Consider the following 14,214-nt stretch of genomic DNA (forward strand, 5'->3'; position numbering starts at 1 on the left):
CAAATTTATATCTAATGCTATTCTTTTTGTTGTTGTTGTTGTTGTGTACTTAATTGATATTATTTTCTCATTTATAAGTATTATATCTTCAGGAATTTCAATCTGGAGCTCGGAAACACTTACATTTCTTCAATCCTGCTGTTAGACTTGAGGGATAATCTGAATGAACATCTCTATTCTTTCAGATTAGGAGTGTACTTCACTCCATGTTTGTTAAAGGGATTATTAAATTTACTGTTTACTTGATTAAATGTGTTTAACTGTTTATTTCTTTTTTTTCTCTTTTCTTTATTGGTCCAAACGGAAATATATTTTATACTATCTAACAGGAAAAAAATCAGTCTGACTATATTACATAACATCAATAATATAGTTACACAGTCTCTTAGTAGTAAACAAATTTGGAACATTTTTCTAATTATAAATACTTCATAAACATACACAAAAATGATGGATTTAACTTTACTTTCTCTAAACGTTAATGGATTAAATAATCCTAAGGAAAGATCAAACTTACTAAGATATTTAAAATTACGTAACGCGCAAGTAGTATTTCTACAAGAATCTCACTTTAAAACAAATGACAAATACATTTGGTCCCCAAATGAATATTTAAAACTCTCTCATTCTTCATACAATAAAATAAAAAAACAAAAAACAGAGGAGTTTTAATACTTTGGAGAAAAAAATGTCACTAATCCTAAAGTTATTTATAACTACGAAGATAAAGAAGGACTTTTATCAATTGTAATGATAAGATTTAATAATAGAATATGTGCACTGGTAAATATATACTGGTTCCCTGGCATAGGGTTAGGAACAGTCAAAAAACATATAGATCTTATTAATAAATCATATAAGGGCAACCTGATAATAGGAGGGGATTTTAACTTCATCCTGAATAATTCAGAGACCACTAATAAAAGAAACCTTTGTCTTACCCCTATAGGGAAATCTCTTAAGAAATGGAGTGAAAATTAAAATCTGATGCATATAGATACAAAGAAAATAACTCTTTACTGTTCTCTCACTGAGATCACAGGTTTAATACCCAAACAAAAAGTGACAAAATCTATATATCCTAAGACTTAAGTATGAAAATAGTCAATTTTTTTCCATAATTACATGCCCTTTTCTGATTATAACTGACTTATTCTCAAGTTTCAAATAAACTTTAATAGATTAACCTATGCAACAAGAATTCCAGCTTATATCCCTAAAATAAAACAATTCAAACCATGGTTAAATTCAGAAGTACAATTCTTCATAGACACTAACTACTTTGAAAATACAAACATAGTAATCTTATGGGATACCCTGAAGGCATAATTATATAACAAAATACTTACTTGGTTCAAAAATAAAACAAAAGAATGGGGATCAGAATTATATAATGTTCAAAAACAAATCATATAAATTAATAACAATAATTCAAGACACACACACACACACACACACACACACACACACACACACACACACACACACACACACACACACACACACACAAAAAAGAAATTGAGGAATTAAACTTCTTCTTCTTTCAGCTGCTCCCGTTAGGGGTCGCCACAGCAGATCAACTGTTTCCATTTCTTCCTGTCCTCTACATCTTGCTCTCTCACACCAACCGCCTGCATGTCCTCTCTCACCACATCCATAAACCTTATCTTAGGCCTTCCACTTTTCCTGTTACCTGGCAGCTTCATCCTTAGCATCTTTTTCCTAATATATTCTGCATCCCTCCTCAGCACATGTCCAAACCAACATAATCTTGCCTCTCTGGCTTTGTCTCCAAACCTTCCAACCTGGGCTGACCCTCTAATATACTTATTCCTAATCCTGTCCATCTTCGTCACACTCAGTGCAAATCTTAACATCTTCAGCTCTGCCACGTCAAGTTCTGACTCCTGCCTTTTTGTCAATGCCACTGTCTCCAATCCGTATAAATTAGCTGGTCTCACTACCCTCTTGTTGACCTTCCCTTTCACTCTTACTGGTACTCGTCTGTCACAAATCACTCCTGACACTCTTCTCCACCCACTCCATCCTGCCTGTACTCTCTTCTTCACCTCTCTTCCACACTCACCATTACTCTGAACTGTTGATCCCAAGTATTTAAACTCATCCACCTTTGCCACCTCTACACCTTGCATCCTCACCATTCCTCTATCCTCCCTCTCATTCACACACATATATTCTGTCTTGGTCCTGCTGACCTTCATTCCTCTTCTCTCTAGAGCATATCTCCACCTCTCCAGGGTCTCCTCCACCTGTTCCCTACTCTCACTACAGATCACAATGTCATCTGCAAACATAATAGTCCACAGGGACTCCAGTCTGGTCTCGTCTGTCAACCTGTCCATCACCACTGCAAATAAGAAAGGGCTCAGAGCTGATCCTTGATGTAATCCCACTTCCACCTTAAACACATCCATCACTCCCACCAGAGACCTCACCGCTGTCACACTACCCTCGTATATATCCTATACCACTCTTACATACTTCTCTGACACTCCTGACTTCCTCATACAATACCACAAATCCTCTCTAGGCACCCTGCCAAATGCTTTCTCTAAATCCACAAAGACACAATGCAACTCCTTCTGACCTTCTCTGTACTTTTCCATCAACACTCTCAGAGCAAGCATCGCATCTGTAGTGCTCTTCCCTGGCATTAAACCATACTGCTGATCACTAATCATCACCTCTCTTCTTATCCTAGCTTCCACTACTTTTTCCCATAACTTCATGCTGTGACTGATCAGTTTAATCCCTCTGTAGTTACTACAGCTCTGCACATCACCCTTATTCTTAAAAATTGCTACCAAAACACTTTTTCTCCATTCCTCAGGCAAACAAAATGCAATAAAATTCTAACTCACAAAACTAACTTGGCACTAGAAAAACTAAAACTTAATTCATATTCTGTTTCACCAAAACATGAGAATAAAAGACAAACCATTGAAAATAATATCACAAATATTAGTATAATGGTTAAGGTATTTACCTTACAGACATAAGGTGCAGGGTTTGATACTCACACATGGTAATTGGCTAGGCTTAAAATGGCCACAAGGGCAGTTAGCCTAGTACTAATCTATGAGCCTATGAATATTATTCATGAACGAAAAAACTATCAGATATAAGCAACAATCTTGAAGCTTTTAAATATCACTACTCTGAACATTATAGGGATGACAACACACATTTCAACTTCTTAGATATGGATATAAATTTTTCTAAAATAAAAAAAATACCAGAAAAATTAAAAACAGATATTAAAAAAACAAATCTCCCTAAAAGGGTTGGGAGGGTGGCCTAATGGTTAAGGTGTTTGCCTTACAAACACAAAGTGCAGGGTTTGAGTCTTACAGGGGATAATTGGCTAGGCTTAATATGGCTCACAAGGGCAATTAGCTTAGTACTAATCTATGAACCTATGAACCTAAAAATAGCTGAAAATATTAAGGCAAGCAAAAACTATAAAGCTCCCAGTATTGATAGCATTACAATTGCATTATATAAAATATTTCCAACTTCAGCAATTTCAATTTTACATAAAACCCTAAATGAAATACAAACACTAAACATAATTTCACCATCATGGTAGTACTCACTAATTACATCCATTAAAAAGCAAAATAAAGATAATAAACAATGTAGTTCATATAGATCAATCTCATTAATAATGATTATAAAATATTCATGTCTATTCTAGTCAATAGAATAAAAAAAATCTTTGCTACACATCATAAATGAAGATCAAACAGAATTTATTTACAATAGACATACCCATGACAACATTCAAAGAATTTTAACCATTACAGACTTTCTAAACAGAGAAAATCAAGAAGCCCTTATAATTGCTCTAGTCATAGAAAAAGCCTTTGATACATTAAAATGGGATTATCTTTTCAAAGCCTTAGAACTTTATGAATTTCCCCTTCATTTAATTGCATTGATAAAATATATATATAAAAATAATCTTACTTATGTAAAACTTTGCCCATTTACCTCAGAAGCCATTGAAATAACCAAAGGTACAAAGCAAGGTTGGCCTATGTCCCCCATTTTATTTGCTTTAACAATAGAATTATTTGCATCAATAATACGTTGTGATCCAAAAATAATAGGCAATATATATATATATATATATATATATATATATATATATATATATATATATATATATAGCCAATTCAACTCCAAAATCATGCCTTTTGCTGATGATATACTCCTTACCCTATATGCCTTAGAAGAATTTTATACAGGAGTTAGACTTACAAGTGGAAATTTTTTTCTTAATTCAGGCCTTCATTTTAGCAAAGCAAAATCCAATTATATGCTATTGAACAAGAAAAATTATTATCATTTAAACACAAATCATATAATTGGTAAACAGCTTTCCTCTATAGAATATTTGGGGATTATCTTATGTGAAACTATGGACACGATTTTATCATTAAACTATAATAATATTATAAAGTCCATAAAAACACAAACAGAAAATTGGAATAAATTGTATTTAAAATTTGAAGACTGATTGCAATTAATAAAAATGCTACTACTCCCAGAAATAAACTATATAGCACAAGTTATTCCCATGATTCCCAATAAAAGTTTTTTAAAGGAGATAAATACCATTCTTCTAAATTTCATTTGGTTCCCAAAAAGGAATAGAATAGTCTCCTCACATCATATTAGACCTTGGGAATTGGGAAAATTAACTTTCCTGCTCTAGAGACCTATATTGAAGCATCTAGTTTCAAAATAGTCATACATTGGATAGATCCAAACTTTACTTTCTCCTGGAAGACTTTGCAAACTATCATCTATTTAAATCAAAGTAAAATGGCAAAAAATCTATTACTAAATGACCAAAATAATAAACTTTGGCATATACTATGTGTTAACTTCCAATAATACCCACTAATCTAAACTATATAAATTATATTTAAAACTTACTTAGAGGTTTCATTAATAGGGGGTGTCATAAAATACTGGGGACAACCCAAAACATGTATATTTGTGAAAAAGAAGGATATATGATAAGTAACTGTGGGAATAGAACATGTCATACTATGAGGAAATGGGACATGTTATAAAAATGTGAATGGCATGTTTAGAAATATAAGAAAATTAGAAATTTATGCTTGGACTGTAAAATGAAAATAAGAGTAAGGAAAAAAGAAAGATCAGAAAATGAACAAAGAGAAGACATTTCAGAAGTAGTAGAAATATATGAAAACTTAGATGTGGAAAAAATAATAATAAAGAGGACATAGACGTATCTGAAATAAGGGATCTACTTTACATGGTCAACTTTTCAGAACATCGACTTTCATATGGTCAAGACCATATGATCGACTTTTGAAAAGCTTACCACGTAAAATAAGCACATAAAAAACAACAAACACTTACCTTAAACTGTTAGCAGGGGATTCCATCCCTGCACCCCCCCATAATTTAAATATACCAACTCCAAGATCGCACTACAGTGTGGAAGAGAGAAATGTTCCCATTCTGCACTGTATGCAGATAGCAATTTCCCATGGTCGGCTTTTCAAAAGTCAATTGTATGGTCTCGGCCATATGAAAGTTGACTTTCTGAAGAGTTGACCATGTGAAGGGAACCCTAAATAAGTGATGAAAAACACATACACTGGGGAGTAGTAAAGGGAAAAATATTGGTAAAAGGCAAAAAGACAGGAAAAAGAAAACATAAAGGAATAAGTACAAAATAGCAAAGAAAGGAAATGGATGAAAAAAGGATGTAGATAGCTAATGATTCGGGTTGGTGTACTGGTTAATGTTTTTGACTCACAAATATAATGTACAGTTTTTAATTCTCTCCTTTGAAGTGAAAATTGGCTAGACTTAGAATGCCTGTTAAGAAAGCTAGCTTAGTAATTTGCTATGAACTTGTGAAATTATGAATCTAAGGAAAAGAGAAAATTAAAATTTTAGAGTGCTATCAGTAAATTTAAATAGTATTAAGAATACAGTAAGAAGAGTGGGGATTTTGGAGTAGTGGAGTACATGTACTGTAGCTGCAATTATATTAGAAGACAATACTTTTAACAAATGAAGAAAGATTGCAAATAAAGAAACTATGGAGAAGAAAGATAATCTGGAATTTGGAAAATGAGAAATATTCTGGAATAGCCTTATTCTGTTGAAATACAATAAATATATTAGATGTAACTTTAGAAAAAAAATGGGAAGATTAACTATTGTATAATTAAAATAGAGAGAACAATATTGAATTGTAACATTATATGCTTATGCTAATTGTAAAGAAAGAGACATCATATTCCTTCAGATTTTAGACTGTAGTGATAAATATGAATATTATAACAACGGCAAACTTTAATTGTGATTTACAAGGCAAATGTAAAAAGAAAGGAAATGATATAAGAAAAATGTTAGAAGTTACAAGATGTGGTAATTTAAGACTTTGGGACAAAAATTCATGGACTCAAAAAAGTGGTATGTATAGAACTAAAACATATTATTTTATAGTATCAGAAGGTTTAGTTACAGCAGAAGGAGGTAGTTGAAAAAGGATTTTCTGATCATTTTGCAATAAGGCTAAAGACAAAAGAAAACAAGGAATATATAAAAACAGGTACAGGAATAAAAAGGATAAATGTGAAAGCATGGAATGAAAAAGGAAAGAGATTAGTAATACAGTTTTAGAAAACTCATATTAATATGAGAACATTTTATAAAATAAATGGTCTGAATTGTAGATGATATTTAAGGAAAATATAATGTTTTTTACAGTGGTAATATGGTGTGAGAAAAAATAGAGAAAAAATATAAAACGACATATGATGATGCATTGTAAGATTTAGAACATAATGCTGCAATGTATTTGGACAAAGAAAAAGAATTGTATGAAAGAAATCAATAAAAAATACAAGAACTTTTATAGAAGCAAAGTTATATTTTACAAATTAAAAGAAAATAATTCCTGAGTTACTTAAGCAGATTAATAAAGGAAGATGGTAGTGTGATGAGTGACATAAAATGTAAAATAAGGAATAGAAAGATATCAGGAAAATATTATGAATAGTGTAGTACAATATTAACAAATAATGTTTAAAGAAAATGAAAGTAGTGGAAAAAGACAGGGAAAGTAAAAAAAAGTTAACAGAAAAAGATAATAAAGATTTGGAAAAGGAGATTTCTTTAAATGAACTAGATAAAGTATTAGGACAAGTAAACATAGATTCAGCTACAGGACCATATGGAATTGGGTATAAATGTATAAAAATGTAAGGGATTGGCAAAAAAAAAAAGTTTTTTTTAAAGATTTTGAATCAATGAATAGTTAAATAAAGGTTTTATGTATAAATAATTATGTAGTGGAATATTTAAATTCATATGGAAGAAGGAAGATAGAAGACAATTAAAAACCTGGAGGCCGATAATATTGAAATAATGATGATAAAATATTTATGAAAATAATACAAAAGAGATTTGAAACTAAAATAGAAAATATTATGGAAGATATATATATATATATATATATATATATATATATATATATATATATATATGCATTAATGGGGAAGGGTTGTCAAGAATTATTAATGGTAGCTAAAGAAACTATGGATGATATTATGAGTAGAAAAGAAAAAGAAGTGAAAATCATGATAGGAGACCTTAATAAGGCAGTTGATACAACCACACATGAAATCTTATGGGTAATAATGAAAGAATATAAGTTTGAAAGTTAGGAAATTATGTTTGTCGGTGTACAGTTATAATAAAATGCAAACATTTGTATATATCTGGTTAAGCAGAGATGCACATATGCAGAATGGTGTAAGACAGGGATATCCAATGAGTTGTATTCTCTTTGCATTAGTTATGAATGTGATAGTATATGAAATAAATCACAAAATGAAGGTGGTGGATATATAACCCCTGAAGTGTTAAGAATTCCAGTTCTGTTAACATATGCATATGACATTATAAAAATTGAAAAAAAATCAGATAAAAGAAACAATTTGCACAAATGAGTGTCTAGAGGTAATAGAGATTAATTTAAATAAAGTGAAAAGTAAAGGTTTTGGTGATGTAGTAAAAATAGGGGGGTATATATTTTACAATAAATTACATTTCTGTGTTATGTATAACATTTGTGAATAAAGATGTAAGTAGAACTGAATGTGAAAATGACAGCAGAAATAAAACAAACCTGTCTTTTCTGAATAACATATAAATTATCATCCAGAAAAAATGTGTATTTGTTAAATTCAATACTGATGGGGAAAATAGCATACTTAGCAATTGTATCTATGTTGCCAAACGTGTTTGAAAAGGAATTGTTGCAGATTATTTCATTTATATTGGAGTTCTAGATTAAACCCAGTAAAAAGAGATTTTTTTGTATTTAAATATAGAGGAAGTAGGTTTAGGGTTATATTAACCCAGTGGTGTAAGCTGCTTGATTACATTTTTACATAGTGTTAAAGTGGATACATGAAAAAGATGAGAGATTATAATAAAACTGTATAAATATAAGTATATAAAGTGGAAGGAGGTTTAGGGTTACTTAACCCAGTGGTGAATATGCTGATTCATTACATTTGTATGAAGTATTAAAGTGGATAAATGAAAAAGATGAGAGATTAATAGCAAAATTGTACAAATGTAGATGTGATAAATTTTGGGGTATGGTAAAAAGAGTAAAAGTATAAGAATGTAATGAGTATTATGTAAAACCATGGGAAGACCTAGCAGATGAAAAAATTAAAACTACAAAAATAAGAAGCAAATAGTGTAATAAAACAGTAGAATGCCAAGATTTTTTTGTGGAGACTAGTAATAAAAAAAATGCCAGTAAAAAATATGCCATATAAAAAGAAAAGCGACAGAATATGTTTACATTGTCAAGAAGAAGAATCTACTGAACATGTGTTTTTGAAAGGTAAAAAGAGTAAAAAAGTTATACAGAAACAATGCAAAGATTTTATAAAGATATGAAAGAAGTAGATAAAATAAACATATATATTATTAAATAAAGATATAAGAGCAGAAGTAAATAATGCATTAAAATAATAGATATTTATGTTATATAGGTTACATGGAATGACAGAATAAATAAAATTATGTTTAATAATAAATAGATTTTAACAACAATATTAAGTAAAATCAGAATATGTGTAAATAGATTTGTATATCTTTATATTTGTACATTTGTAAATATTTGCAAATATGTAAATAGGTTTTAAATAAGAGTTATTTTTGTATATAAATAAAGGACCCTTACTCTTTGCAATATGTGATGTGGGTTCTTTTACACACATCTGAGATACCATCAACTCAAGCAGATAGTAACTTGGTTTAATATCTCATCTATAGGACAGCATACTCAGGAGTTCAACACCTCCTACTACTGCACTGCAGTCTCAGCAGTTTGCAAAATGAATCCAGTCACCTGGAGTGGGAATAGAACCAATAGCTTTCTGATTTTCCAGTGCTGTTGATAAGGGTGCTACCTGTTAAGCCAATCATACTGCATATTTATCATTTACTTGAAATGTTTTCATATTATGGCATTACATTTTAAATGAATGATACAGATAATGATTCAGTGACTGATCATAACCAACCTGTTACATGTTTGAGGAATGGGTTCAAGAACTGTAATTTGGGATCAGTAAAGCTCACAATGTAAATCTTGAAATCCATTTCAAAAACACATAACTAGTTGGCTATGATCAGATAAATCTAGTCATAATTCTTTGTACTAGATGGAGCTTTAGCTGTTTTGATGTACTATTGGTTGCAGAAAGATGAAAAGATTGTAGGACTGTGAAGTGTATTTCAGTTCTGAAATCTATAAGGCACTTAGTGCTGTAGCACAATTAGTGGTAAAACACAAAGTGTACCTCTTACTATCTAACAGCTTTAAAAGCTGTTAGACATTTCAGTCTGTGGCATCTGTTGTATGTGTTGCAGTGAGGAGTACATTACAGCTTTCAAAGCTGTCATGCATTTCTTGTGCTGATCTGTGGCTGCTGAGTGTGCTGCAGTACAAGACTGGATATAACTGCTCTGGCATGAGAAAAGTATACGACAAATGTATCTTTTATCAGTTTTGAAGTTTAACCAGCATACTCCAAGTACTACAGAACTATACATGTTGAAAATAATGAATTGTTTAAGCTTTTGTTAAATACATAGACTGCAAACCCAATTTTCTTGAAACGTATTGGTATCTGGAGTACAAAAAGATGTGTGATATTGCAAGGAGTCCTCAGGGGGTATGAAACAGTGGAATGGGAAGTTAAAACGTTAGATATCAACATACTCAATGGACTTGTTACCCTAAGTTGACCAGAGCCATGATGGTCTATTACTGGTTGAAGAAAGATATAGATAATCAAAGATGATACAATTGAGCTTGAAACAAAAACAAAGCAAAAGTATGCAGGTTATGTAAAGGAAGGAAAAGTGTTGGAAGACATACTAGGATGACTCTGAAGTAGAAACTGAGTCTTTAAAATATATACTGATGGTGTGAAAGCCTATAGCCAGTTAGCAGCTTAAAAATCAATTCATGGAAATTATTACAACAAGATGTTGCTGTATGTGGGATATATGAATCTCAACATATATGTCCAGGAAGACAGGAATGCATCTTAGATAACTTAAGAAACTTTCCTAAGCACTGCTTAAATGGAGGATACAGTCAGATAGGAGTTGGGATGAAGTGTCAGATAAAGAATGTGGGTGGGGGGTGAAGGGTTTGATTGAGACACAGTGTAAGAAAAAGAGAGAGACAGAATACAACACTGCATTTTGCATATTCTAGGTTCATAGGTTCATAGGTTCATACTAGGCTATCTGTCCTAGGGCATTTATAAGCCTAGCCAGAGTGTGTTTGAATTTCGCCACCCATTTTAAATTAATTTTGCTATGCCCTTTTTTGAGGTTAGTATACTGTGCCTCTGTCTAACAGTGACACAGAAGTGATACCCGGGGTAAACCTACGATCTCCCATCCACTCATCAAGATTCCTCAATGAGGGACTCTGCCTAACCTGAACTGGGATTTTATTCCAGAGTGAAGGGAGCCTCTGGGTTATGAATCTGTCCCTCCAGCATGTCCTATTTATTTCAGTGCTGAGGTTCAAGTCTCTCGAGCACGTAGCTTGATGGGATTTGGATTTTCTGAGGTGCAGCATGTCCATTAATTCCGGGTTGGACATGGCTTTATACGTCAGGCACAGATCACCTCTGTGCAGGTGGCATGCCACTGAGTAGAGCTGGAGTTTCTTTAAGCGGGCAGCATATGGCATCTGTTTGAGCCCTTTGATCCTCTTGGTGAGGTACTTTTGGGGTCTTTCCAGTTGCTGTAGGTGTCTGGTAAGGTACATCCCAAAAGGGGCATTGTACTCAATTATGGGCCTGATGAGGGATGAGTAAAGAGGCACAATGACCTCCCCTGATCTAGATGTGAATCCCTTCATGATTAGGTGGGCTATATAAAATGTTTTTCTAACCACTTTGGCCATGTGGTTGTCAAATGAGAGATTGCTATCAACTTGGGTCCCCAGGTCCCTAATTACTTCTTCTGTACTTTAATGGATTACCACCTATGCAGTAATTTGTGGGCACTTTGTTTTTGCCAAAGGGAATGACTATACACTTTTGGCGTTTAGCTTGAGGCCATGGCTCTGGCACCAGTTGTCTGTTTCTATGAGTCCCTTTTGGAGGATGCTTGTGTCGGCTGGAGAGTCGATTATGGTGCCCAGTTTGCAGTCATCTACGAACTTGGTCAGCCACAGTCCTTCCGTGTTGGCCTGTACCTCCGAGAAATATATACCGAACAAGAGAGGTCCCAGGACTGAGCCTTGTGGGATGCCACTTGTAACTGGTTTGGAGTCTGACATGGCTCCAGCAATTCTAACCATGTGGGTTCTGTCCTTGAGCCAGTTTGCAACCCATCTAGTGACATAGGGGTTTATATTTAAGCTGGTGAGCTTATCTATAATGCCCGAGTGGGGTATTGTATTGAAGGCTTTTGCGAGGTCCAGGTAGGCTGTGTGGACCACCTTCCCCTCGTCAATGGCCTTGGTGACTCTTTCAAAGAAATCAACCAGGTTTAAGAGGCAGGATCTGCCCTTAACAAAGCTGAACTGGGTAGGATCCAGTGTCTGTAGGTCCCCAATATCTTTATTTATGAGGTCCATGATGATCCTTTCCATAGCTTTGCAGACCAAGCTAGTCAGGCTTATAGGGTGATAATTTCCAGGATCTGTTGAGGCACCACCTTTGTGGAGAGGGACCACTGTTGCTGTACGCCACTCTTTGGGTACACATCCTGTAGTAAGGCTGAGACTGAACAGTAGTTTTATGTTTGGGTTTAGCTCTTCTTGGAGTTCATGTAGGACGCAGCCCAGGACACCGTCTGGTCCCATTGATGCTGTGTTTTTTGCTTTGGAGAGGGCGGCTCTTACCTGAGCATCTGAGATGTCAGGGGGGCAGCACTCTGCTGGGATAGATATTTGCCCTTTTGGTGGGGAGGGGGGGGGAGAAGTTTGCGCTGAACCTGTCAGCTAGGATGTTGGCAGTGTCTGTGGGTTCGGTGTATTTTTTGTCATTTTGGACTAATTCTGAGCATATCTGGGAATTCCCACCCAGGTTACTAACATAACTAAAGAAAGCCTTGTGATTATCCTTAGTGCCCTGTGCAATTTTTCTCTCGAAGCTGGCCTTAGACGATTTTATGAGTGCCCATAGTTTTTTGCTAATACTGATCAGAGATGCCTTCCCTTTTTGGGATTTTGCTCTATCATGTAGTAGCTTCCTCCTTCTATTGTATAGTTTGTTTATGGCTGGGGTCCACCAGACAGGACGTCTGCCTTTGAAGGATTGGGTCTTGGTTTTATTTGGGATTGCATGATCCATGCATTCCTGAAGGTGTTCATAGAATGCATTTATAAAGGATTCTGCAGTCTGGGCCATATTTTCCACAGGCCTGGGGGCTTTGAAGGATTCCACCTCAGTTTTGAGGTTTTCTAAATTGATTAACAAGGTATGTATCAATTTTATTTTAAAAGAAACTGATGCAATGCAAGGAGACATGAAAGAAATATTAATGGAGGCATACCTTATCAAAAATAATTCTTCATTGAGAAAGTGGTGAATCATTAGAAAGGCCTTAATTTGCAGCTAAGTAATCTTATTACTGCGACAAAAGAAGTGGGCAGATTGAAACAATAAATAAGAAACTAACTCCATTACTGCTGATCATTTTCAAGAAAATGCCCTCAGTACTGACTGTATTTGGTTGTTCCACTCCATGTGTACAAAATGTTCATTAATACAAAATTGATTGACTTAATCTCAAGAAACATTCATGGGATTTCTAGTATCTTGAGTTGTAAGATTGTACAGACTCAACTGGACATTTATCTAAGACTCATCCATAAGATGCCTGGATTCCAAGACAATTTATGGACATGGCAAGGCACTGCATTAGCCTGCTGAAAAATTGATTTTAGTGATGTCAAGAAATGACTTGTTGTGTGATCTATACAAATGAAGAAATGTTCAAGCATTCTCCGCATGCTAATGTCACTTTGAATGATTCAGTAAAGTTTGAGAGGTTGCCTTCTCCAAACCTCAGTGCCGAAGAAGATCTCCCATTTGTAAAAGTGATAATTATTAGTGGTTAGAACTTCCTCCATTTCCCCTTTCCTTACCAGTTTGTCTCCTCCTGAGGCATTCCCCAATCCCATATATACATGTCTTAACTAGCACTGGCTTAGTGCTGCTGTACTGAGTGAGGTGTATCATGCTGGAATATTTTCAGCACTGCAAGATATACAGGTACTGCTGCAGTGTGTAATGCTTAAGTGTGTAGAGAAATGTAGCCGATATCAACCATATCTTTTATACTGATCTTGGGTAATTCTGCAAACACATCACCACAGCTGAATATGGTCTTCCTCTACATACCAATCCTCTGTCCACAATAAGCACTCATTTGAACTCCTCTGTCCTGTCTCTATGTTGCCATGTTCATTTGCTGTCAGATGGACATCAGAGTCTGTTGCTGTATATTGTGCATACATAATAAGGTACTTGTGTATTGCATGAAATGGAATTATTTAGCATTGGAGTAGTGGAACATATTGGGCAGTAATCCTTACTGAAGCTAAAAAGTCAGAACAGAAGGACTTTGACTCAC

Source organism: Protopterus annectens, chromosome 1.part1 (genome assembly GCF_019279795.1).
Source record: "Protopterus annectens isolate FY-2018-M chromosome 1.part1, PAN1.0, whole genome shotgun sequence".
Lineage (NCBI taxonomy): Eukaryota > Metazoa > Chordata > Ceratodontiformes > Protopteridae > Protopterus > Protopterus annectens.